This window comes from Galeopterus variegatus, unplaced genomic scaffold (assembly GCF_000696425.1).
Source record: "Galeopterus variegatus unplaced genomic scaffold, G_variegatus-3.0.2 Scaffold494, whole genome shotgun sequence".
NCBI classification, from domain to species: Eukaryota; Metazoa; Chordata; class Mammalia; order Dermoptera; family Cynocephalidae; genus Galeopterus; species Galeopterus variegatus.
Genome location: NW_007726605.1, coordinates 1,139,075 through 1,166,591, shown reverse-complemented (window position 1 = coordinate 1,166,591; position 27,517 = coordinate 1,139,075). Strand labels below are relative to the sequence as shown.

The 27,517-nt window shown below is 38.7% G+C and overlaps 1 long non-coding RNA gene across 1 annotated transcript; it reads right to left on the bottom strand.

The window, feature by feature from the left end:
• Nucleotides 1–1,118: 1,118 nt before the first annotated feature.
• Nucleotides 1,119–10,891, bottom strand: LOC103587851. The gene is made up of 3 exons (XR_550260.1): nucleotides 10,806–10,891; nucleotides 3,331–3,460; nucleotides 1,119–1,687 (listed from the first exon to the last, which is right to left on the bottom strand). It is a non-coding gene; the product is annotated as an uncharacterized LOC103587851 (long non-coding RNA).
• Between the last annotated feature and the right edge of the window lie 16,626 nt (nucleotides 10,892–27,517).

The following is a 27,517-nucleotide window of genomic DNA, read 5'->3' as shown; positions in this document are numbered from 1 at the left end:
ATGCTTGAGTTAAGAACGGTTTGATCTATGTGTGTGTGTGAGTGTGTGCACGGGTGTGTGTGTTCACTTGGCCATAACAGGGGCATAGGCCATCCCCCAGCCCCACCAGTCAATAACAGGTACCAGAGACACTGAGTGATATAAATGATAACAAGAGAAGCCAAGAGAATTCTGATGTGATATTAGTCTTCTGATTCTAAAACCACGGAACTGGAAAGGACTGTGAGAGAGTACGTATGTGACCTAGTCTTATGCCTTTACAAATGTTAGTCTTTCTCAATAAAGTGCCTGAAAAAACACCAGGCATTCTCTTTCAATAACCCATTCCAATATTTTTTTCATTTTGGCAGTCTGGAAGTTCTTCTTTATATCCAAAAGACATCTCTCCTATTTTACTCCCATTTTCTCTTATTTGATCCTTTGTGCTATAGAGAAAACAAAAACAAGCCTTTCAAGAATCCTTTACAGTCTTTAAGACATAGTAGAGGATTATTTATTAGGGCATTTGGACACTGGGAACTGCCACACAACAGAATTGCGATGATGGCTCCCTCTGCCAGTGTTGGCCCAGTGGCTCGGATCACTCCGTGCGGATTATAACAGACAAATAGAAAATGACTGTGCCAGTGGTCTATTTCAGGTGAGAGAATCTCATACATCTTATGAAATAAAGGCCATTTACTACTGAGCAGAAAAAACTACTGTTGTGCTGGCTGAAATAGACATTCGAAAAGGAAAAGGCTGCAAAAGTAAACAGACGTTGATGAGTCTGTTCAAACGAGTGTTGCGTTCACATCTCCTTTAGTTTTGCCAGAAGCAATTTAAACAAATTCTATTGGAAATTTTCTCACACTTCTCTCAGCAGACAAACAACAATTTCACAGTGAATAAAAATGGTTTACTTTTGTTACTATTGCTTACTGCTTTGGGGGAGGTTATTGTAAGGAAACTAAGATGCGTTTTGTGTGTATGGGTGCCGGTGAGAGAATTGAAAAGCATAATCTATTTGTCACTTTTAACATCACTAAAGGGTTTTCCATAATGTGCTACATTTTTATTGTTGCTTTCAAGCAAACCCAGATATCTTTGTGTGACACAAAATGACAACAAATCTTTAATCCATTCTTTATTTGATTTACTTTTATTGAATAAAATGTTCTCTAAGACATACGAGGCTTTACAATTACATATTTATGTATTTTGATTGTTAAACACATTCCATTGTAAATACTACTGTGTATTAATCAGGCTATGCTAGACCATGCTGTATAACAAATTAACCCCCAGATCTCAGTGGCCTAACATAAGCAGAGGTTTATTCTTGCTCACATTACATGTTTTATTTGGATCACTAGGGGACTGTCTTCCATACAGATTCTCAAAGACCTGAGCTGATAGGGACTTTGACTCTTTATAGCTGCACCACCTGGATCATGATGTCCCCATGGTTGCTGCAGCAGAAGAGAGCTGCAGGGTCACACACCAACTCTTAAATGCTTTGGTCTGGGAGTTACACTTATGGTATTTACTCACTAAAAGGTCATTTATTCTATCACAATGTCCTTTTGAAATTAAGATATTTAAAGTCTTGACATTCAATTAATCCAGCGGGGCTGACCAGTTAGCTCAGGTGGTTAGAGTGTGTTATAACACCAAGGTCCAGGGTTCAGATCCCCATACCAGCCAGCTGCCAAAAAAGAAAAAAAAAAAAAACAAAACAAAAAAAAAAACAATTAATCCAGAACCTTCTGGTTGAACGATCTCTTTAATTGTGTCATCTCTTATTCACCTTTTTAAGGCAAATTCCAGTTTTATTAACCTTTTCTATCTGTCAGCACTTTTAGTTGCAGACAGAAAACTCAACTCTAATTCATTTAAGGGAAGAGACTTATCAAGGGTGATTAGAAAGTCCAGGAAATCATTAGAAAGGTTGAAAGTCCAGGTTCTCCATGGAGCCACCACTAATTCCAGAACCAAACTGTCTTTGTTACAATGGGGAAACTACTGCTCCCTCTGCTGACCCCAGAATCATGACATTGAAACCACCTGTGCTGTCAGAACGACTGTCTGGACCTGCCTGTTCTTCAGGTGCAACTGAGAGTTGGAAACTAAGTTATAGGACCTAACCCTTGACTCTAGAATTAGAAAGATTAGGAAATGTTAAGTGTTAGAACTTACTTTGGGAAGGCAGGATACAAAATGTGAGGAACTATCAAAATGTGAAATGGTTTTTCAAAAGATTTGGGACTGCCATGAATAACAAATGTTTACTATACTTTCTTTTATTGAGCTCATTTTACTTGTTCTTATGCATTTTTTTTCTGTTACAGAAGTAATATAACTACAGATAAGAAAGAAGTTCATTCTTTAGAAAAAGGGACTTTTAGTGTGTATCATCCACTCTGGCAGTCAATCTTCCTTTACATAACGTCAGATAATTTTTTAAAATTCCAGATAACTGTTCCATTATTCATTTGCCTATGCCATCATAAACTTAATGTAGTTTCTATCCATCTGTAGGGAGAATGTAGGAAAATGGTCAGGGTCCCTCGGATGTTTGGAATCTTGCCCAGCATTTGACGTTAATGTCCACGTGCGCCCAGGTGTTCTTTGGTTATTGGGCTTGAGTATAAAGGACGAATGGCTCTGATCCACAGGGCTCCCAGACCTCTGGGATGCCCCCGGGGGGACCACGGGGAGGCCACTACTGCTGCTTAGGCTGTTGCTGTTGCTGTTGCTGCCAGAGCCACAAGATGCTCAGGGAGGCCACCACCACTGTTGCTGCTGCTGCTCCTGCTGCTGAGGAAGCTGAGGACTGAGCTCCTGTCGTCTGCCAACGGCTCCCAGGATCTTTCCCTATTACATAGCTCGTGACCTGCATGTGAGGGGTCTGTGCCTGGCACAGGAGGGGTCCTGTGACCCAGCCTGGCATGTGAGGGGTCTGTGACCCAGACTGTACAATGGGTTTGAAGGGTGTGAGCCCTAGACCGACACCATCATATAGGACAAAATCCAATCTTGTCCCACTATACCAAAAAAAGAGTAACACAAACTATATAGCCTTAAGAAAAATCCATTCATTTAAAATATATGTACTGAGCACTCATTATGTCAAAGAATACTGCTAGGCCCTGTGTAAACCCAAAGATGTGTAACATGATTCTGCTAAGGAGATGTTTAAAATTTCCCATTGGGATTTTTTTTTAAAACAGCAGTATATTGGACTGGTTTTAAAATTTTATTTAAAGGCACTAAAAAAACATTGGTTTGATAGTCAAGAGACTTGAATTTATTCACAATTCTAGCATTGTGTGATTTTGGACAAGTTACCCAAACTATCTGGTCCTCAGTTTCTTCATCTCTAAGGAGAGGTTATTAGATGAGGTGAGAGCTCAGATTCCTTATCTCTAACATGCTGAAAATATGTGAAATATCCTGCAGGCCATCTGTCAGTGGTTATCTGTCAAAAAAGAGTAATACACAAACACACACACAGATATACACACATACATACAAATAATATTTACTTTGAGAAAACTTGTAAAATGTATATCGAATATAAAATTTGTGTGTACTAATAAAACCTGAAATACTATCATGATAAGAACAACTATCCTGTAAGAGTTATCTATAGCACTTGTAGTGATGATCTGCTCAGGCTCTTTCAAAGTGTTAATGAACCACTGCATAAGATTTTCTCAAGTGGGATCATTTAGTCTCACGATTAAGTACTGGATTCAGTTAAAAGAGAATAGTTACTATTTTTAAGTGCCTAATGGACAGTGAAGCTCTAAACAGTCAATCTTCAAATGTAATCTCATTTAATTCTCACAGGCACCCAATGAGGGAGGTATTACCTTATTTTATAGACGAAGAAACTGAGAGTCAAGGATTAAGTAATTTGTCAAAAGCCATACAGCTACCAAGTGGCAGAGCCAGTTTTCCAACTCAGGTCTGTCTGACTCCCCATCACAACCTGTTTGGTAGACCTCTCTCTACATTTAATTAATATTGATTTTCTTCTTATAATAATAATAATATCTTATCTGAACTAATTTCTCATATCCTGGTCATTATTTTGGGTGTGGTTGAATCCAGCAAAATCATGTAGGGAACTGAGGTAATTTTCCAAATAATTAAAGTTTAAAACATATTCTTAATTAAATTATTGGATATTTTAGGCAAACCTTCCTCTTTATTTTTCTAAACTGCTAATAAAAATCTAGCCTTATTTAAAAAATATATGAGGGTACTTGAAAAAGTTCATGGAAGGATTTGTATTATCTTTTAATTCTATTTTTCCATGAACTTTTTGAAGTACCCTTGTATATAGATGCATATGGACTGGCATTAGTAGTGCGCACCATTATTTGGGACATATATAATTTCCTTTATATTCTGTTCTTTCCCATGTGTCTTTTTAAAATGAGGTAAGGAAGAGCTTCCCCCTCCCCCCCAGCTGCTTAAGAACATTTGAGTCGAAGTTTCTTCCTGAGTCTCAGTTATTCTCAGATGAACCCCAAAGTAGTTTCTTTTTTTTTTTCTCCTAAGATTCTTTTGAAGGATATCCCATTTTTAATCATTATTATTTAGTAAGCAACTGGTACATCAGGCTTGCAAAGCCTTTTACAATTATGATCTAATAAATTCTTCAAACAGCTTCTTTACATTTTACAGATAAGCAAATGAGATGAAGATATATAATTTACTTGGTCAGAGTGACACAGTGACTTTCTGCAGACAGAGTCAAGGGAGAGTTGAAGCAGTGTTGGATTATTAGGACAGAAACTCTGCTCCTCGAATGATACCATTTAACAGTTGCACTGATCCTATAATTACAGAATAGCCCACTTCACTTTGCAAATGAACCAGTGATAGAGGTGTCTTCTACAAAAATCTAGAGTTCCCAGTGTGTACCCCAAATTGATTCACCCGATTTTCCAGTTAATTTTCAAATGTTTGTCCTTAAGTCAATTGATAAAAGGCTGCTTTTGCTCTTCATGCTTTTCTTTAATATTTGCACTGATTTCAAAATGAGAGACACAGTACTCTCTTATGTTCAATGGTGTATTAGTCCGTTTCCATTGCTTATAACAAAATACCTAAGCTGGGTAATTTTTAAAGAACAGAGGTTTATTTGGCTCACGAGAGAGAGAGACAGACAGACAGACAGAGACAGACAGAGACAGAGAGAGAGACCATTTAAACAACCAGCTCTCACGGGAACTAATTGAGCGAGAACTCACTCATTAATCCCCCCTCCCCCAGGGAGAGCATTAGTCCATTCATGAGGAATCTGCCCTCATGACTCAAACCACTCCCAACACTGCCATGTGTTTTAGGGGGACAAATAGTCTATCTCTATAAATATCTCTATAATGGTGACTCTATCTGATAGTCACCATTTTGGCTTGCTCATTTAAATTCTTGTATTAACATGAGGCAAAAAGTAGGAGAGAGAAGCTGCAGCTCTCCCCTTAAATAGATGTCCTCCTATATCTGGCTTCTAGCCAGATCCACCTGAACATAGGTCCCTGTTATTAAATCAATATTTTCTGATTCATTTTACTGTTCACTCTTGGCAAGAGGAGCTTCCGTCTTTTAACCTTTCTGATGACTAAGCTGAATGTGTCTTTGGTTTGGATGAATAATTGTACAGCTAAGAGAAGGTAGTAAATCTTCACTATATGGCTAATAAGTAAGACTGTGTTATTTTATATTTGATTTCTTGATGCTTTGAATTTGGAATTAATAAGCAGACTCTCCAGCATCATATTATAAATGAAATGCCAACTTTATTTAAAATTTTGTGTTAGGTCATATGATATTTTGACAACAATCTTGAATAGCTTACGAAGGAAATGAAACACCAGCAGATTCTACTCAAAGCTGTGTCATCCTGTACATTTGAAATCAGAAAAATAAAACTCCAGTAACAGGAGCACTAGTATGTTTTATTACATAAAATCTGAACAATAGTCTTTAGATTGATTTAGAAAATTTTACAGATGCGGTATTTATTAATTTCTCTGAAGTATAATTTAGGAATTTCAGAAGACAGATAATTTCATTACTTGGCAAATGTTGGCAGCCCCTCTTGCAATTAATTTTTCTTTGAACTGTCCCTTAAGGGTATTTTCTTAAAATTAATTATGATAATATTTTGTTTGATTGTTTTAACTTAATCTTTTGAATTAAATTACCTTTTAAAATATTTATGTAAGGTCAGGTTTCTTGGGAAATTCAGATTAAGTGGAAATAAATTTATGCAGCTGAGAAATTTAACATATATATCACACACATAAACATAAATTCCAACATTTCTGTTTGACAGCTCTAGTGTGATGTAGTTTAGTCTTTATAGAATTAACTGGGAAAGAAATTGAATTAGTAAAACGATGTTTCTGCCACCAGATTAGTCAGTTGAGTCATTTCTAGGCAGAGGAAGTGAGACTGTCCATATCAAGTAGTCACTGGACTGGGGACCCAGAATGACAGGGTCCAAATCCTGGCTCTGTTGGCGATGAGTCACTCAATGTCTGTGCATTGAGTACCCATTCATAAAATGTTATAATGATATTTTTAGAGTTCGGTGGATTGTGAAGGATACTTTATCAAGTGCTTATAAAATGCTTTGAAGGTTTCAAGTCCTGTATGTTATTAGATCACTGGTATTCAGAGTAGATAGAGCATTAAAAAGCTGCTTTCCCATTACTGTCATGTTTGAATACATTTCTTAGGATTGGGAAACTTACTAAGCTAAATATAGAGCCCAGTTGCTGGCATTCAGAGGAAAAACTATGTTGCACTCACTGAGCAATAGTATGTCAGTCTCTAATGTAGCTTGGATATAGATTTACATACCCTGCCTGACTTTTCTTATATTGGTCCTCTGGAAATTTCATCATTTTACTTACTTTATTTTGACCCTCTGGAGATTTCATAATCAAATTATGAACTCTATTTTAACTTCATATTATTTATTTTAATATTACTTTGGTCCCATTGGTCCTAAAGGATAGAGAGATATTTGCTTGAAACCAATCACAGAAACATGAATGGTTCCATTACACATTGGTTTAGCTACGGTTCTTTGATTACCAATGCTCTGATTGCTGTGTCACTGCTTGCTAGAAGCTCCAGTTATTTTAGCTGACTTGGTTACGTGGACTTTACCATTTTCCCTAACAGATGACAGTCCTGGGAGTGACTTTTTCTCACTAAACCACTATTAAGAAGATAACTTCACCAATAGCCCTCTGAAAATCTCCAAAGTAAAACAAAAGAACATACACAAAGCCTTAAAACTCCTATTAGCAGGCACATAAAATTATATGATCATTAAAGTCTGCTCTAGGCCCAAAGTCCTATAATTCTGCAATTTAAAGAGGGAAAAAAGCCCTCCTGGCAGTATTCACTTCTCCACGTGTAGTGGAGATTAAGCAAGGTTGGTCTGCTAGCTGTGGTGTCTTTAGTGTTCTGTGAGGATGTGTGCATTGAGGAGAGCCCTGGGATGCAGAGGCATAAGGGCCACCCACAATGACAGACCACCGGAGAACCTGGGGACAGGAAGAATTTTCGTTTCCAGGTGGGAGAAAGCCTAAGGAGAAGTCCTGGTCTAGGTGAGTGAGACACCTGGGATGCAAAATTTAAGGAGGCACTCCCTCTTGGGGGCAGCTTGAGAGTGAATGTCCCCTTAGATTTTGTACCCCAGAAGCTCCGGCCCTAGGAAAAGGTCTTCCCAAGGAGTAGGTCTGTGCTAGGGAGGAGCCACCCAGCCACAACCTAGGAACTTTGAATCAGTGAGTGTGAGTCGGAGAAGCCAATCCAATCAAACGAAGAGCTAGTGAGGAAGTTCTTTGTTCACTGTAGTGTACTGTCTCTGGCTTCAGGACACTAATTCCAGCAGTTTCACAATCCCGATCTGCCTCCCACCATCTTTCACTGTTTCAGAGCACCGACGAAGAGGGAGGCACACTTCTAGGGGTCAATATGGAGACAGCAGAGAAGAAATAAGGTGTGGTTAAAAAAAAAAAAACAGCAAGGTCTGAACAAATTATGTACACAGAGGCTTGGCCATGGGGTCCCTCCAAGGTCACCATGCCGTCTGCTGGACTGGGCGCGGGTCCTGGAAGGAGTCCCCCCTCCCAGACAGCGTTAAAGCCCTGGCTGCTCTGTGAGGGACCCTTTTACCCGCTTGGTAGTTACTGGTCTCCTTCATGCTTACCCAGGGTAACCAGATCTATGTTATCAATTCACAAAACTGAACTTAAAAGTCTATAACTGAACTTAAATTTCTATTTCAGGCTTCCACTTTGTCATAGCAGAAATATAGTTTGGTATACTGCAAATAAGCTTACTTTTAAAGAAAATCATTTCTTTTTTAAAAATGAATTAAGAATTTCCCTTCTCCCCTTTCATCTCCCCAGGTGGCATCTAAGTTCCAAAGGTGTGGGGTGAAGTGTTGGGTTCTTGACTACTAACGGCCCTCCAGGCTGGCATTTGCTGCTGGTGTCCACATTCCTGTCATCTCCAGCATCAGCCCTAGCACATGTAGCTCCCTTATTCTGACTGTGGTGGCTCTCCCTGAGCCATGTCCTTGCCCCTTTTAGGGACCTGGGGAACTGCTAGATGCTCTCCTGTGCTACTCTGGAGCTGTGGGGACGTGGGTGGGGGCTGTCTCGGACACATCTTGTTGTCATTTCTACTCTTTCCTATTTAGTCTGGCCCCACCTGAGAAGTGAGAAGGGTTCCTTTACTCTGAGGTCCCCAAACTTACCTGGGACTCTACCACTCATGATGACTCCTCCCTCAGCTGGCCACCCCTGTGGCCTCAGCCATCTCTTGGAGTCATCCTCTCACTTCACCCTACTCTCTCTTCAGCTTGGAGAATTATCTAACATTACAAACTGTGCAATACAGTAGCCACTAGTCACATGTGGCCACTGAGCTCTGAAAATGTGGTTAGTCTAAATTGAGATGTACTGAAAGTGAGAATGCACACCAATTTCAAAAACTTAGTATGAAGAATAGATAGTAAAATATTAATAATTTTAGTATAGCTTACATTTTGAATGATAATATTTTGGAAATGTTGAATTAAATAAAGTATAGTGTTAGACAATTCTATTTGTTTCTTTTTACTTTTTAAAAAATACAGCTACTAGAAAAACTTAAATTGCTTTGTATTCCTTTTGTACAGAGCTGATGTAACAAGTTTAAGGAAGTGATATGGGCCAATTTGTGTTCCCCCCACCAATTCATATGTTGAAGTTCTAGTCTCCCATGTGACTATATTTGGAGACAGGAGCTTTAAGAAGGTAATTAAAATTAACTGAGGCCATAGTGTGAGACCCTAATCCATAGCACTGGCATCCTTATAAAAAGAAAAGACACCAGGAGCTCGTGCACAGAGGACAGACCATGTAAAGACACAGCAAGAAGGCATATGTCTGCAAGCCAGGAAAGGAGGCCTTACTAGAAACCAACCCTGCCAGCACCTTGATCTTGAATTCCCAGATTTCAGAACTGTGAGAGAATTAATTTTTGTTGTTTAAGCCACCTAGTCATGACAGCCATAGCAGACTAATACAGGAAGGAAAATTCATCCTGGTATCATGCATTCTTCAGAAACAAATGCATATGGCATTAACTTTACCTTCTGATCCTCAAAAAATCATTCTCTTAGTTTATTGTCTGTGCAAGGAATTTAAAAGATCCATTTTGAAACCCAAAACTGACTGAAAATAGACTCTGTTTCTCTCTGTTGTCTGTTGCAACCTTCCTCTCCAAGACCATAGAAGCAGCTACTCTCTGCTGCCTGAAGTTGAGGGAGGGGTCACAGATCATAATGGAATTATAGAGAATGAAAAATATACTTGGTTAATATCAAAATATCAATCTGCTGTATCAGTTACATTTTGCCAAACTTGGACGGATCTGGTTTCATTTATTTTGTCATTCATTAATTTGTTTCGTATTTATTGACTACAGATTGATTTTGTGTATTTTAGTTTGAATAGCTTTCAGACAGCATTTGCATTAAAAATGTCAGGTTTTAAATTTCATAATAAAAGCTATTCTCTGCTAAAGAAATTGAAGGCATCATAGAAACTGTGTAGTGGTAGTAGAGAGAGGTGACTGAAGGTACTAAAATCCTGCTGCCTATATCATTATAGCTCAGAAAGCATTGTTAGCTATAGAAGAGACCTTGCTGCCCACCCCAGCACAGAACCTACTTTGCTGGAAGTCCAGTAATTCCTGATGTTACGCATAAGGCACACACAGTGCCAGCTCTGGCTTTCAGCCAAGACAGTATACATGGTGATCACTGGGGGACAGCAGAAAGCCAGAAAGCCAAGTCTTGCACTTGGAGGGACATGGCAGGCTTCCCCCAACCTTTGTACTTCTCTGAGCCACCAGGCATAGTGGGGTCTTACTGCTGATCTCACTTTATTATTGTCTGTTTACTCCAGAGGGCAGAGAATTATAGCTTTCATATCTGAATATTTCTTTGCACAACACCTAGCATATACTAAATGTATGATAAAAGTTTTTGGAATTTTACAAAATGAATGCATGAGTTCAGCAAATTCTACCCTCAGATTATCACTTCAGACTTCCTCTTACCTCTCAGGTGGCCCGGACACAGGTCAAGAACCTTCCTCCAGCTCCTTTAATCTTAACCAACCTCTCCTCTTCTTTTAAAAAAAACAAATTCTTTAAAAAATTATTTAATTACTCAAGCACTACATGAAGATATTCTCACTGTAAAATAATACAAAGAAATTGTAAACCCCTATTACCATTTCACAGTGACCTCGTCCATTGCACAGTGGTACAGGAACAGCCTTCCACGTGCCCCTTCTCCATGCATTTCCACATGTGCATTATATACCTATTAAAATAGATATGTGTGAGTATATATATGTGGGAGTATATAAAGCACATGCACAAACAAAATATTTAGGTAAAACATATACTTATATTTAACCTAAATTATTTTATGCTGTTGTGTACTGTTCTGCAACTTTTTTTCACTTAATCTGATACCCTTTTTATGTCACTATGCATTGTATCTCCTTCATTCTCTTTTTAGCTGCTGCTAAATACTCCACAGCATAGAATGACAAAATATGTTTAAATTTTTCTCTATTGATGGTTATATAGGCTGTTTTTAATTTTTTACTTGTATAAACAGTGAAGAAATAAATACCCGTTCTTATAAGTGCTTCTTTAGACACATACAATTTTTTTGTTTGTTTGTTTAGTGATAGATTCTTAGAGGTTGAATTACTGGGTTAAAAGTTACATGCAGGTGCTGGGGACAATCCTGAGGAAGGGCTTTCTTGGCCATTTTCCATACAACCCTTCCTTATTTGTAAACCAAATGCACTCGCTAAACTGTGCTGGGCAGAATGACACAGCAGGACTCAGATTGTTCTAGTCCAGGGGGATAATTTATGTAAGTTATATTACCATAAGACAGATGTATGATGTCCTTTAACATCCTTTGTGATCTCCTTCCACTGCATAGTACTACTTCCAAGCCCTTTCCCACACATTTGCATTATGTCTTAAGGAATTTTGCATACCTGCTACTTTGTAATACCTTTGTCAGTGAACAGAGGAAGCTGCCTTTAGTACTCCAAATGATAAAGGAAATGTTGTTATTAGACTATCATATTGTTCAAAACGGGGGAGGTGAATCATATCAAGAGAACCAGTGACAAGGTCATATCCAAGGAATAGATCTCAAGTCATCTACATGCTACATGGATGCAGTTCACCAGTTAACAAGGAGAACCTTACTATCTGAATGCTGAGGAACCAGAGGGGGTCATAGCTGAAAACTTAATGTTATCTTGATGCTATGGTTTGAATGCATCCCTCAGAGTTCATGTATAGAAAACTTGATCCCCAGTGTGACTCTGTTGGGAGGTGGGGGCTAATGGGAGGTGTTTAGGTCACAAGGGCTCCACCTTCATGAATGGATTAAAGCCAACTATAAAACAGCGTGAGGGTGCAAGTTTGATCTCTTGCCCTCTCCGTCTCATCTCTTTTGCTCTCTGCCTTCAGTGATGGGATGATGCCAGTATGAAGGCCCTTGCAGATGCCAATGCCATGCTCTCAGACTTCCCAGCCTCTAGAGGCACAAGCCAATAAATTTCTGTTCTTTATAACTGATCCAGTCTCAGGTATTCTGTTACAGCAGCACCAATGGACTAGGTTCATACTGACAGTAGCAAGATTTAGGAAAAGAAATTGTTTGGGCTTCAGGTGACGCTCAGCAAAATTAAGAAAGCTGATATTCAGTGAATTCAGACTACATATTTACCTTCTGACTTTATCCTGTAATTCCAACAACTCTGGAAGTAAAAACTGTATGTACATTCAAAGTGTAGAAAAGGGCCATATTCCCATTAAGTGTCCTTGCAAAAGATAATATGACATATGAGAAAGAAGCAGTTTGGGAAGAAACTTGAAAAGAAAATAAAGTGACTTACCTAAAAAACTTTTCTAACTGATGCTTGCCTCTTTGAGTTCAGAACCCTTTCACTCATTGATTTAAAGAAAGAGACTATTAAACTACTGGGAATTTGGCAGGAGGATGGTACATCATCTAAGCATTGCCTCAAAGATCCCCAAAATAATATATTGTAAATTTCAATAGATATATTTCCAAACTGTCCTCCAAAATATCTGTACCTATTTTCACTTTCACTAATAGTGACTGTGTCTAACATATTATCAATCTTTTAAATTTTCATCTGATAGGTAAAAGATGATGTCTATATATTAGCCAGTTTCTGTTGCTTATTTTAGAATACCTGAAATTGGGTAATTCATAAGGAAATGAAATGTATTTCTTGCAGTTTTGGAGGCTGAGAAGTCCATGGTCCAGGGTGCACATCTGGTGAGGGCCTTCTGGGTGGCAACTCTCTGCAGGGTCCTGTGATGATGCAGCATATCACATGGCGAGAATGGCAAGAACTCTCTCATGTGCTCCTTATAAAGCCAACGGTCCACACCCATAATAACTCATTACTCCATGAATGGATTAATCCATACCTGAAGCCACAATCCTCATGATTCAATCACGTCTCTAAATTCCAACCCTCTTGGGCCGGCCCGTGGCTCACTCGGGAGAGTGTGGTGCTGATAACACCAAGGCCCTGGGTTCGGATCCTATATAGGGATGGCCGGTTGCTCACTGGGTGAGCGTGGTGCTGACAACACCAAGTCAAGGGTTAAGATCCCCTTACCGGTCATCTTTAAAAAAAATAAATAAATAAATTCCAACCCTCTTAACATTGTTACAGTGGGGACCAAGTTTCCAGCACACAAACTTTTGGGGGACACATTTGACCCATAGCAATGTCTTACTATTTTAATAACCCTGTTCTAATAACCAGTGACATTCAGCATATTTTTGTATATCCTCTTCTAGGAAGTGTCTGTCTTATCCTTTGCTCATTTTCCAATTGGTTTTGTGTGTTTTCTTTATTGACTTGTATTAATTCATTATGTATATGTATCTTTCATTATATATGGTTAATATTTTCTTCTAGGTGCTTTTTGGTCTTTTAATTGTGTTTAAAGTGTTGTTTTCACACAAACATTTTAAATGCTTATGCAGTTAAGTACATTAATCAATATTAGTTCTCTACAGGTTTTGTAGTTTTAGCTCAAGAAGGTCTCTATAACTAAGGTTATTAACATATTCTTCAATATTTTCTTCTAACATGTTGCTATATCTTAAATATATTTTAACAAAAATTCTAAAATATGAGTATGTTCCCAGTAAGCTTTCTGCTTATACAATGAATGAGGCCTTAAGTAAAACCCTTCCCAATATTGCACACTTATAAATGCAATATCAAATGTTAAAGTAAACAAACAAAAACCCAATAAAACTTTTTTTTTTCATGTTGTCCTGAGGCTGAGCTGGTGGGAAATTAAGAGAATTTTTCAGAGGCCAGGAAAAAAGGGCTCAAGCAAGGCAGAAGCTAGAATAGGGTACCCTTTCAGTGGGTGTGATGGTTAATTCTGTGTGTTACATTGACCATTCTTGCACTCTGATCTTGAACTTCTAGTCTCCAGAACCAGGAGAAATAAATTTCTGTTTACATCCTACATACAACAGCCTAAATAGTAAAAAAAAAAAAAAAAAAAATTAAGAAAAAATATGACGTTGTATTTGTTTTCTATTGCCTCAAAACAGATTACCCTAAAAGTTAGTATATAAAGCAATGATAACAATTTATTATCTCATTCAGGGTCAGGAATTCAGAATGACTCAGCTGGATCATTCTGACTCAGAGTCTTTCATAAGGTTGCATTAAGGTGTCAGCTGAGGCTGCAGTCATCTGAAGGTTTGCCTGAGACTGGAGGATCAGCTTCCAAGATGGATCATTTACTTGGCTGGCAAATTTCATGGGAGGCCTCAGTTCTTACCCACATGGACAACACTGTAGGGCTGCCCAAGTTTCCTCATGATGTGGCAGCTGGCTTCTCTCAGAGCAAGAGACCCAATAGAAAACAAAGTAGAAGCCACAATTTCTTTTATGGACTTGGTTCAGCAGTCATGCTCTGCCATTTCCATGATGTCCTTTCAGTTACACAGGTCAGCACTATTCAGGGTGAGAGGGATCTTTCAGGGGTATGACTACCAGGAGGAAAGGATCATTGGGAGCTATTTTGGAGGCTGGCTGCTATAAATATACGATAGCAATAAAAATGTAAATACATTTAGAAACCTAACAAAAGGTTTGTATGACATTAACAGAAAATTTTAAAAATTTTTATTGAGAGCTTCTGGTAAAGATGGCGGAATAGACAGTCCCCAGTGTCACTGTCTCCCACAAATCAACGAATTTACAACTATTAAAAAGCAACGACAGACAGGCTGGGGAAACTAGACCTCAGGGAAAGAGGAGGAGAGACCTATGGAGTTCATGAAGGTGGGAGAAGCCACGATGAGATAAAGAAAAGATCACTCCCACCGTTTCGAGCCCCAGCTGCTTCCAAGCTGGGGCTGCTGAGCACATGGAGCAGGAGCCGGCAAAAACTGCAGCTGTGCCCTTCAGATGGAGTTGCTTGGAGGCTGCAGGGGAGAAGAGGGCCTTGGTGGCCCCCAGGACAAGACCACTAATAGGGTTCCTGTGGACCCACATAGGAGTAAGGAGCCAGAACCGAAAAAAAGGAGCCACTCAGAGGCTGGTGAGTCACCACAAGGGACCAGTGCATGGCCCGTCCCATGGGAAGTGTTTGGAGTGCAGGGGGTGGGGGAGACAGGCCCACCAGGGGAACATTGGAGAACAGCAAGGACAGCTGATCTGCCCTCCAGTCAGCACAGGACCACTCAGAGGAGACTGGTCAGGAATATAGGATTGCATGGGGTGCAGTTTGCTGAAAAGACTCAGGCCCAGAACAGAGTTTCCACGCAACCCAGGTGTACCAGACGTCACATGTCCTGGAAGCACCTATAAAGTCAACCATTAAAACCTGAGCTGCACAAAAAGCCTTCCACAGGGAATCAGCAGCAAAGCAGCAATTTAGCTCAACTACAGGGCTCAAGTGCTGGTACCCATAGAAAGTTCCTCCATTTTAGAAGTAAGCAAAGGACAACAAATTAGTTCCAGTGCAGAGTTTAAGTGGTGGGAACAGCACATAATCCAACACATAAATGAAAGAAAAAAACAAAATACCCACAGATTAGAGACAAAGTTTGACATTAACCAGTAAAGGTCTAATACCATCAAAGAACACATATGTATAAAACCTAGAAGGACCTACTAAGCCAGGGAGTGGGCAGGGCTGGGGACCTCAGCCATGCCCCCTGATACCTGCAACCAGTCCCAAGGGTCGGGGGCCTTGGGACTCAACCATGCCCCACCAACACCCACAACCAGCCCAGCAATGACCACTGAGCCACTGCAGGAAGGACCCCAGGCTCCCGAGCTGGGGCAGTGGGGGGTGAGGGCTTCAGCTACACCCCTCCGACATCTGCACCCATCCCCCTTGTCTCCTAAGCAGGAATGAGGGCGGTGACACAGGCCTCGACCCCACCTGTCCTGCCTCCTTCTCCCACTCTCCCCCGCTCCACCCAGCTGCTCTGAAACAACATTATAGAATGTAAAAAAAAATAGTAATATTAATAAACTTAATTAAAAAAATAAAAAAATAAAAATTTTATTGAAATATGCTAAATAAGTATATTTATAAAATATAAGAAGAATATAATAAAGTAAATGGAGAAACATATCATGTATAGGGGTTCTCAATATTAAAAGGTATCACTTCTCCCCAGTTAATCTATGGATTCAATGGATTTTCAATCTAAAGCCAAAGAGTTTTTGTTTTAGTGGAACTTGACTAGTTTATTTTAAAATTTTCATGGATGAGCAGAAGGCTGAGAAGAAGATCCTACTAAAGAAGAACAGGTTAGTGGGTTTTATACTGCAGATATCAAGAATTAAATAAAGTTAAGCCAAATATTACAGTATGGTAATGGTGCAGGGAGATAGATTTACAGAATGCGTAACACAGACACAGATCCATGCATACAAGGAAATTTGATATAAAACAGAGGCGGCATTGAAGATGAGTGGAGAAAGATGCTAAGAAAATTGGCTTTCCATAGAAAAAGTCATTATCAACTCCAACTTCACACACACCACAAAATTCAATACTAAACTTACCATCAGTTTAAATGTGAAAGGCAAGTTCCTAAAACCTTTAGAAGGAAAATCAGGAAAACTATCTTTAAGACCTCGTGGTAGGAAAGAATTTCCATAAAGAAAACAATAAAGGAAAGTTGGATAAAATTGAATTCATCAAAATTAATAATTTCATATTAAAAAGACTCCATAAAGGCTGTGAAATGACAAATCACAAATTGAAAGGAGATATTCAAAAAATTACAACGAACAAAGGATTACTATACAACACACAAACACACACGTTAACAACTCTTATGCATCAGTAATAAAACAACAAAGAACCTAATAGAAAAATGGGTTAAGCACATGAATAGGCATTTCACAGAAGGGGACATATGAGTGGCCAATAAGAATTGAAAAAAATTATCAGCCTAAATCAGTAACATGAAAATGTAAATTAAAACCAAAACATTTCACACAATTTCACACCCACTGGTATGGCAACAATTTAAAACTTTGACAATGCCATGTGTTGATGAAGATAGGAAGCAAGGGAACTCTTATACATAGCTCTGGAATATTAATTGGCATGACCTCTTTGGAAGACAGTTGGGATTGCTTAGAAAAATCGAGTAAGTATATACCTTCTACTCCTGGGTGTGTATATACAATATAGAAACTTGAAAATGTGTACTAGGGTATATGTACAAGAATATTCATAACAGCATTGTATCATTCAAAATTGGGAAATGTCCTAAATATTAATTAAGAGTAGGATGAATAAATATTAAAATAATATTCTAAAGTGAAAATGAATAAACTAAATCTATATGCAATATTAGGGGTTACTATTAGAAATGCAATTTTGAATCATAATGAATTTACACAAATTTTAAAAAAAAGAAGTAAATGTGTTGTTTAGGGTTCACATATAAAAAAAATTTTTTTCTATAGAAAAAACTAAAACCAAAAATCAAGGAACGAGTAACACTAGCTTCAGGTTAGTGGTTATCTCTTTGGGAGCGGGAAGGGATGCAATTGCTCGGGCCATGCTGAGGTCTTCAGTGGTATTGGTGATGTGCCATTTCTTCAGCTGGGTGGTAAATACACTTGTGATCATTTAAAGTTTTATCTCTCTTCTTTAAAATGTACATATACAGTATATAATTTATTTCATATATGTAATGTTTCACATTTTTTTAAGTTGAAAAATTCAAAAAATACAGATAAAGCAAGATAAAAAATACAGATAAGCTTTTAACCAAGCCTCCCTCAGTGGTAACCACTCTTATCAGTTTTATGTGTATCTTTGTAGATTTTTTCCTATTCATTAATATACAAATATCTGTAGAAATGTATAGTTTGTTTTTTTGTGGGGTGGTGGTTAGCATAAGGGGTATTATACCAACTGTACTATTTTAGAATTTGCTTTTTTCCCTTAATAATACCTCTTAGCAAGCTTTCTGCATAAGTACATTGGACGCCTATCTCATTATTTTTATCTGCTGCACAATATTACATGATTTGGGGACATTATTTTACCCGACTCCTTGCATCAGCCAGAATGAGCGAGGCTGTGCAGTAGGAACAAACTTAGAATCCTGGTAGCTTTTAACAAGAGCTGTTTATTTTCATGCTCATGCTACCTGTCCATTGTGAGTTGACTGAAAGCTCTGTATCGTGTTTCTTCACTATGGGATCTAGGCTGATGGAGCAGCCACTACAATAAACATTGCTGGTCACTGGTGTAGGGGAAAGAGAAATCTCGAGGGGCTTACCCAGGCCCTTAAAGGCACTGGGCCAGAGGTGCACCTACCACTTCCACTCACGACTCATTGGCCAGAACCAGTTGCATGGCCCCATCTAACCACATGGTGGTGGCAAGTAAAGTCCCACTGTGTGCTCAGAAAAGGAGCAAACCAGATCTGTCTGGCAAACAGTACTAATGACTGTCTCACCTTATTGATGGTCTGATATTTTCATCATTCTATTTTCTTAGGTTTAGATCTTTAATCTCTCTGGATTTCTTTTTCACAAACACTATGTTTGGTTTCCAAATGCACATAAATTTTTCCAACACTGCTGACTTAGAAGTCCTGTATTTGTTAAAAATTGTGTTTGGTTTCAAGCAATAGAGACAAAAAAAAAAACAACCCATTAGGTTCAACAAATTAGAGGTTTTATTTGCTTTCACATGAAAAGTCTAAAGGAAGGCCATCCATGGATGGTACGTGCAGTGTCATTAAACACCCAGTCCTCTCTCGCCTGGTTGCTCAGACTTCTTTATTACACGTCCACCTCCACCTACAAAGGAGAGTTGGACATATAGAGGTTTTTTTAAAAACGGGACACATTTCCATCACCAGCAAACATATTTGTCTCTGTGTTTGTGTGTGTACTTGTTTCTACACTTCCTACTCTGCTCAATTTTTTTTTGTTGTTTATTTTTTATGGTTGTCTTTGGCTCTTTGTGTCAATTTTGTCTTCCATGTTAAATTTCAGCTTGTGAAGTTTTATTAAGGAACTGACATCTCAACTATGATTTTTCTCCTTAAAGCCCTCTTCTCCCTCTTCCCAGTAAATGGCTCCACCATCCTCCCAGTTCTTTAGTCAAAAAACCCTAGGAGATATTTTGAGCTCTCTACCTCTCACTCACATCTAATCCATTAGTAAGTCCTGTGGCTGCTGCCTACAGATTGTATCTTGAATCTGATTGTTTCTCACTTCCTCCTCCTCTAAGACCCTAAGCCTAGCTGCCATAATCTCCTTTTAGGACTACCAAGAGAGCTTTCTAACTAGTCTCCTTGCCTCCACACTTGCTACTCTCCCTCCCCATCAGTCCATTTGCCATACAGCAGCCAAAATGGTCCTCAGATAATGTCACTTTCCTGCTTACAACTGCCCAGTGGCTTTCCAGTTGAATCTAGAATAAAACTCAAGCTCTTCGCCATGGCCTAGAATCCCCACGTGATTGACTCTGCTAAGAATCTTCTACCTTATTTTCCCCAATTCTCTCCCTTTCGGCTAGATTCCAGCCACAGTTCCTTCATTCTGTCCCTTTGCCCTTGCTGCACCTGTTGCCTGGAATGCTGGGGCTCCCCAGGTGTTTGCATGGCTGACTGTTCTTATAAATCAAGTTTCACTTACATGTCATCTCTTCTGGGAGGCTTTCTCTGATCCACTCTAGTTAAAATAGAGTCCTTTCCCCTGCTCTGCTCTTGTCAGAATCCATCGATACTCTCTGCTCCATAGCACTTACGATTATCTGAAATTATCTTGTTTATTTGTTTGTCCATTTCTCTCCCTCCCCTCCTGCTCTGCATCAGAAAGTTAACTTGAGAGCAGGGATTCTGCCTGTGGCGTTTACCACCATGTTGCCAATGCTCTGTGACTGACTCATAATTAAATGCTCTATAAATATTTGTTACAGACTGCTTTCGATTGGGACTGAATTTAACTTATAGATTAAATTAGGAGTGGACTGGCATTTTTACAATGCTTTATCTCTTCCTTTATTCAGTTATTTTTTAAAGCCAGTAGTAAAGATTTATTATTTTCTTCATACAGGCCTGTGCATATATCATCAAAGTTATCCTAGTATTTTACAGTTTTTATCACTATTGAGGATGAGATCTTTCTTAGTCATTGTTGGCTAAGGGGAATGCTACTTGTCTTTGTATGTTGATCTTGTGACTGGCCACAGTGTAAGTTCTAAGTTTGTCATCCTATTCTTTGGGTTTGTTAGATAGACAGTTGTGTCATCTGCAAATTTTCTTGCCTTTCCCTCTGACCTGGAACTCTTGGATGACTATCTTATATTTTCAGGCATTTTATACTATAATTTTGCTTCTTTGGTGTTCTGGATTATAGCTGAGAGTATGAGTCCTTCTTTCCTTAGTGAAAATTACCTGTTATTTTAGTAGGCTATGTCAGATATCGGGTTATTATGAACCAATAATGACAAGATTCTGGAGATCTCTTGCGTGTGGGAGAGAAAATCATTAATAAACATGTGGGGAAATGCAAGGAGCTCATAATGTAAGCTAGGGAGAAGCTTGGTTGGATCATCAAACTGGCTGATGTTGGCCAGCTAGCTCCTGCACACAACCCAGGTAATGGAGGAGCTCCTCCTACCAGAGATGGGTACTCTGTAACCGAAATAGAGCAAGTATCAAAAGTCTCTTCAGGGTCCTTTCTGCTCTAACTCCTAGGGAAGCAGCACTTCACAGAGGAATATTCTGATGGAAAAGGAAGCTGCAGCCTCCAGGTAAAGACCCCACAATCTGGACTCTCCAACAAAAGTCCAAATCTTCCTGGAGGATAATGATTTACCTTTTGCCCCTAATCAGCACGACTCACTGGGCCTCAGACTCGACAGTACAGCCTCCCTGGCAAGGCTTCCTTGACCTGAGACTGAGTCACAGATTTTTCCCCTGGGCTTTCTTAGTAACCTATGTGCCCACTACCCTCCCAGTACCTGGCACAGTGCTTGGCAAATGGCAAATTAATGCACTTCTGTCTAATGATTTCTGGCATAAATATACTATTTTTCTTTTTTCTTTTTTGGGCAGCTAGCTAGTATGGGGATCTGAAGATATTTTCTGAATCAATAAATTTGACTTCGGTCAATCCATGGAATTAAAAAGATAAAAATTTTCAGTACTGAATTTGAGAGAAGGTCAAATGACAATGTTTCTGTGAACTTTAGATCTTTCTTATATCTAAGTATTTATACTTTACACTGAGATTTCTGTAAATATTTTCATGCAAGTTTATGTGTATATTTTTGACTTGGCAAGTATTTAATAAAGGGTTGGTGTACAGAAAATTGATGGAGAACCTAGAGTGGGCAAAAACCCATACTCAATCACCAAGAGATTTTCAATGGTTAACAGATTTATTCTGAAGGTTAGATTTTCAGGGTTAGGGAATGCTAGTTTGAGAAAGGGTATGGCCAGTGTAAGTCACGGTACCTGTTTTAGAAAGGGACTGGAGTGCAAGAAGCCTAGTTACCAGACCTGGATTTAACATTAGGGACTGAGACTGAGTAAAAATGGTAAATTGTCTAGCTGTTAAAATTAGGATACCACATTATGATTGGATTCATGGTAAGAATGACTCTGCTGGGTCTTAGAAGGGAGGATGGAGCTGCTTACGTACTTATCTCAGATCAAGACTGAGACAATGTTTAGTTTCTAAAAGAGGAGAAACTATGGGCCTCATGAGAATATGAGCCTCATAAAAGAGGCCTCAACTATGGGGAGGAGCGATTACAGGCTTGGGAACCATGCCGTGGCTGATATCAGCAACTGAGAATGGCAAATACAGTAGCATGTTCCTCCTACATTCATAGCAGACATTGCTAATTGAGCAAAGTACTCTTTCCTGCGGAGCCAAGAAGCAACCTTAGGCTCCCTCCCAAAACAGTTGCTAACAATAAATCTGATTTGGCCAGCAAATAAACCTCTCTCCTATCCCTCTAACCAATAATAAAATAATAATAGCTACTATTTCCTGAGTACCTAACATGTGTCATGTACTTGGCTGTGTTATATTTCATTTATTCCTTATAATTACCTTGAGAGGTAGATAACATTATTTCCCAATTTGCAGATGAAGAAATTAAAGTGAGAAGTTAAGTAACTTGCCCACGTTCATGCAGAAAGAAAATAAGGGCTGTCTGGATAGCTCAAATGGTTAGAGTGTGGTGTTGATAACACCAAGGTCCTGGGTTTGTTCAATTCCTGTTATCAGCCAGAAAAAGAAAAAAAATACAGAAAGAAAATGATACATTTGTGATTGGAAGTTAGGACTGCCTGATTCCAGAGTCTGTACTTGACTAATAAACCTGGAAAGTTTAATGCTTCAAGTCTGTACCAAGCTAAATTTCAGATTCTGATTTACTTCTAGAGTATTTAATCTATACTCTGAAATTTCTCATGTAGGAGTTAATTATAGCTATGCACTTGAACTAATCGTGTGTCTCAGGTTGCGCTATTTGAGGTAAGAGGGCTACCAATGGAGAATAAAAGTGCAAGAGCAGAAGCTTTGATGAAAATAATTTTGTCTCACCTAACCCTGGTAACCCTGAGATCTTGCGGCGATGGAACGGGGCCTGGGGAGCCTTGAACGGCTGTCCTATCTCCTGGGTAGCCTGAATTACTGTGTCACTGCCACTTTAAGTGTAATAACATATCCTTTTCTCTCTTACTCAGCCATTCCTTTTATCTTTGCTTATTCAAGATTTTCCTTTGAAATTTCTTATCAAAAACTGTCATCTGGGTATATTAGTACCTGGATAATTATTTACACAGGTATTTGATTTGGTCACATACTTTGTCATATCCTTTATGGAAGTGACAACTGAATCATATTAACCATATTAATCTCTTTTTATGGTCGTTATTTTTCCTTTCATGCTTATAATAGGAAGGAATTTTTTTAAAAGAAGGTAAGAAAGAAAAGAGTAAGAGAATAATTTTGTTTATGTGAGTTCTAGCTTTCACTCCGATATAATTACTTTTACTTACATAGTTCTAATAAATTTAATTGGGATACATTAAAAATGGCAGAAGATTAACTTTCCTACTATAACCATATTACCACCCATTATATTTCAAGATGAAACTTTTAAATTCAGATGGATCTCAATTTATATCTTGATGCTCTTTAGCCATGTTGTAATTTTGGGAAGAATGGTTTTGCTTTTACAGCCCATCAGTGCAAACAGCCAGGCGAATGCTGACACTATTTCCTTTCTCAACCTCGTGGATTGGAGCTGGGGAGAGACTAGTGGAAAGGAACTTGATTGCCCTCTAGAAAGGATTTTCTGCTGGCACAGATTATAGGAAATCATAATGTAAAATAAAAACAAAACCCAATTTGTGAAGTGAGAAACATATTTGTCTAGGTTGTAATTTATAATAGTTCAATACTTCTAAACATAATAGTAATTGTTCCTGGCCACTACTCTGGCATTTTATTGACCTAACATAACCAGATAGAAAAAAAGAAAGTGGAAAGAAATTAATTGAAAGGAGTTACGGAAAAGCAGAAAAGCACAGAGATAGAAGGAGGGTAGGAGGGTGAAAAAAGAGAAATGAAATGACCTTAACCCTAACCCTCCCCCTCCCACCCCACTGCTGCCCTTTCTCCTTGGAGGCAGAGTGAAGTCATGACAACTGTACCGAGTACATGTTATCTCATGGTGTCCTCTCACCACTTCGATTTCTTAGTTTATCCTCTAGGAAGACTAGAAGGAGACTGTCAGCAAGTGCCAGCAGACCCTTTGAGAAGCAGTTCTGCAGACCCCGCACTCTGACTTTCATCCTGGCACTGGCAGAGCTGCCTGTCCTGAAGCAGGGAAGCCTCATGTGGCCAGACAGCCTAGTTGTCCCAGGCAGTCCTGTTTATACCGTTTCCCGGCAAACTCACTATTAGCACCACTTCCACTTTCAAAAATGTCCGGGTTTGGACGGAGAAGTGGTGTGAGCACCTGCTGATGAGCCACGTTTGCTTGACAGGGACTGCGGCCTCCTCTGCCCTCAGCTTCTCCACCCCAGAGCTACGGAGCTGCTTCTGGTCCTGACACTCTTGCTACCTCACCCTGCTTTTTGATGACTCTGCTTCCTCAAAGTCCTAATACCTTGTTCATAGAATATTCATGCCAAGTTGGTCTGTCTCCTTCCTTAGACTATTAGTTCTTTGAAAATGGAGACTGTTCTGATTGTGTCCATGTGGGCAGAGTCTTGCATTATATACTCAGTACAAGTGTGATGAATACATGAATGAATGAAGCATGTAAAAATTATGTAGGTACACATGTTCTCACTTATTGGTGGGAGCTAAAAAAAATAAACAAATTAATTTACCCACAAACACACACACACACAAAAAAAAAACAAAAACGCGGGGGGTGGGGAAGAAGATATAACTACTATACTTTTTTTTGAAGTTGTTACAACAAGCAAACGGAAAGGACATTCTTGGGGGGGAGGGGAGAGAGGGAGGAGGGCGGGAGGTGTCGGTGAAGGGCCATAATAATCATATACAGTGTATATTGACAAAATAAAAAAAAAAAATTATGTAGGTACATGAGCAGAGACAGGAAGAAAAAAACAAAAATGAAATTCATAATCACATTAGGTTTTACATTTTTTAGTTAATTTAAATTTTTACAAATGTTTTTATAATAAAATATTTCTTCCTAAAATAGAAAGACTGTGTATAGAGGTTTTTTTTTTAATTAAAAAAAAAAAAAAGATTCAACCCTCAGTTATCCTGAAAACAGCGGATAGACAGTGCTTGCCATTTAGTGTAGACGCAGTAAACACTGAATGAATAACCACAGATTTATCATGAATTAGAAGAGAGATGAGTTGCTGTAAAGAATAGAGACCTGTGTGAAACATTCGGATCATTATTTCACTGAAGTGAGAAGGGACCCAATTAGGTTAATGGTGGTCAGGTCGCACAGTCCTATTCTTCTGGGCCTCCTTGCTGCTGGCTAAGCGGGCACTCATATGATACTGAGAGCTTCACATGTAGTTGGGGCCAGAGATATTTGTCATCTGTCCTTAAATAAATCCCCCATCTTCACCAAGGCAAAGGAGTACAACTTCCCCTCCCAAGTTCCAGACATGGCCTTCAGACTGCACTGCTGGTCAATACAGTCTCTCTGTTTGTTTTACTCTTATGGGGGGAGATGGATAAAAAATGCTGGAGTATTGGGGAAGGTGTGCAGCATACACAGTGATATGGGAGAATATTCTTATCAAATTGTTCCTCAGCTGGAAAAGGGTAAGAATTGCAGGTATTTTCAAATATATTTTTAATATACAAAAATTGTGAGAGGAGAGAAAACTCACATCAACCATGTGCCAGCTTCTGAGATATGCTCTCACTTTTATTTTATGTAATGTAATTATCAGAACATCCCTGTTTTTAATCACTATTTGACATTTAGTGAGTCCCGGAGGCTACATTTGAACTCAGATCCAATGGTCTACCCATGTGAAAGAAAGAAATCCCCAGGTGATGAGGGTGAAGTGTCGGTTCTTTCTAGAGAAAATGGCACTTGGAAAAGCTTTGTAGATTGGAATATATCATTCTTCACAGCATCAAAGACTCTTAACTAGAACAAAGGGTGACGGGAACAGAATATATTTCTGACAACTGGGTGTAGAAACACTTGAGGTCTGAGATTTTTACTTGCAACAAAAATAGAAAATTAGAAATTAAGCCCAGCCTCAGTAGTGGTTACAGGGGTGTCTTCAGTTTGTGATAACTCATTGAACTATACATTTATGATTTTTGCATTTTTCTATATGAATATTATACTCCGAGTTTCCAAAAGTTTATTTTAAAATAGACCCTCCCCCCAAAGTTATTATAGGTAAAGCAGAGGATGTTCCAAGTCTGCATAAGCTAAACAATTTGCACAACCATATCCTGATTGTTTCTTTTTTATCTGTGAAAAATAAAGATAATGGAATAAGTTGTCACTTTCTGATAAGAGGCAAGTTTCTGTATTTTCACTTGGTCAGTTCATGATTGAGCTTCTAATTTAGAACTTTTTCTCTCCCTCCTCCATAGTAAGAAATTAAGGAAAACATTTATTTCTTTCACTCTTGTATTTGAAGACAAATTTCCTGTACCACCACAAAGCCTGCCAGTAACTCTCTCACAATCCTGCTTTTATTTACATAATCTTAGAATGATTTACAGAAAACAAATACCTTGCTTTCCCTCAAGTTTGGCTGGGACAAGTGAATCCATCAGTGTTTTGGGACAGTAGAAAAAGATGTTGAAACATTTGTAGACTCTTCCATGAAAATTAACATTAAGAAAGAAATTATTTTACTCCCTTTCATAGAAGAGAGAGTCATATTTTCATTTGGAAATAATATTCATCCAGAATTTAGCCCCTCATTTGTTCGGCAATCCTGACAAAAGGTACAAGCGGTCAGATGGGAAACAGAGTCAAGGTATATATGAGGGTACTTCAAAAAGTTCACGGGAAAATAGGATTAAAAGATATTACAAATCTTTCCATGAACTTTTTGAAGTACTCTGCTATGGACGATCATCCCCATTATAGCCAGAATAAATTAAAGGATGCCCCAAGGACCAACAATAGACTTTGTAAAGAATGTATCATTGAATTTAATATGAAATAAGTGTTAAACTTTTTTTAAATTTTAATTTTTTGAAAATATGGGGGTGGGGAAGAGCTCAAGTGGTAATGCAGAGTCCCTAAATTTACCTTTGGAAGTACAGGCTTACCACATAAGTAAGCTGAATCATTTCTCTGTGTTACTATGGACAACAGCCTAATTTGATTAGCTTATTTTAATTATATTCTTTTTTTTTTCAACATGCTAGTCTGAAAAATTTCAAACCTAAAGGAAAGTTAAAAATAGTACAATGATTATTCAATACCCCTCACCTAGATCCATCAATTGTTATCTATTGCCATATTTACACACACTCCCTCCCCCTCCACATGTAGATATAGGAGTATATCTGTGTGCATGTGCTGGTTAAACCAGTTGAAATTAACTTGCTGATATCACCCCTAAGTACTTTAGCATGTATCACTTTAGAACAAGGACATCTTTCCACACAGCCACTATACCGTCATTGCCCTCAAGAAATTTATCATTGATAATACCATCAATATAGAGTTCATGGGCCGGCCCGTGGCTCACTCGGGAGAGTGCGGTGCTGATAACACCAAGGCCCCGGGTTCGGATCCCACATAGGGATGGCCGGTTCGCTCACTGGCTGAGCGTGGTGCTGATGACACCAAGTCAAGGGTTAAGATCCCCTTACCGGTCATCTTTTTTAAAAAA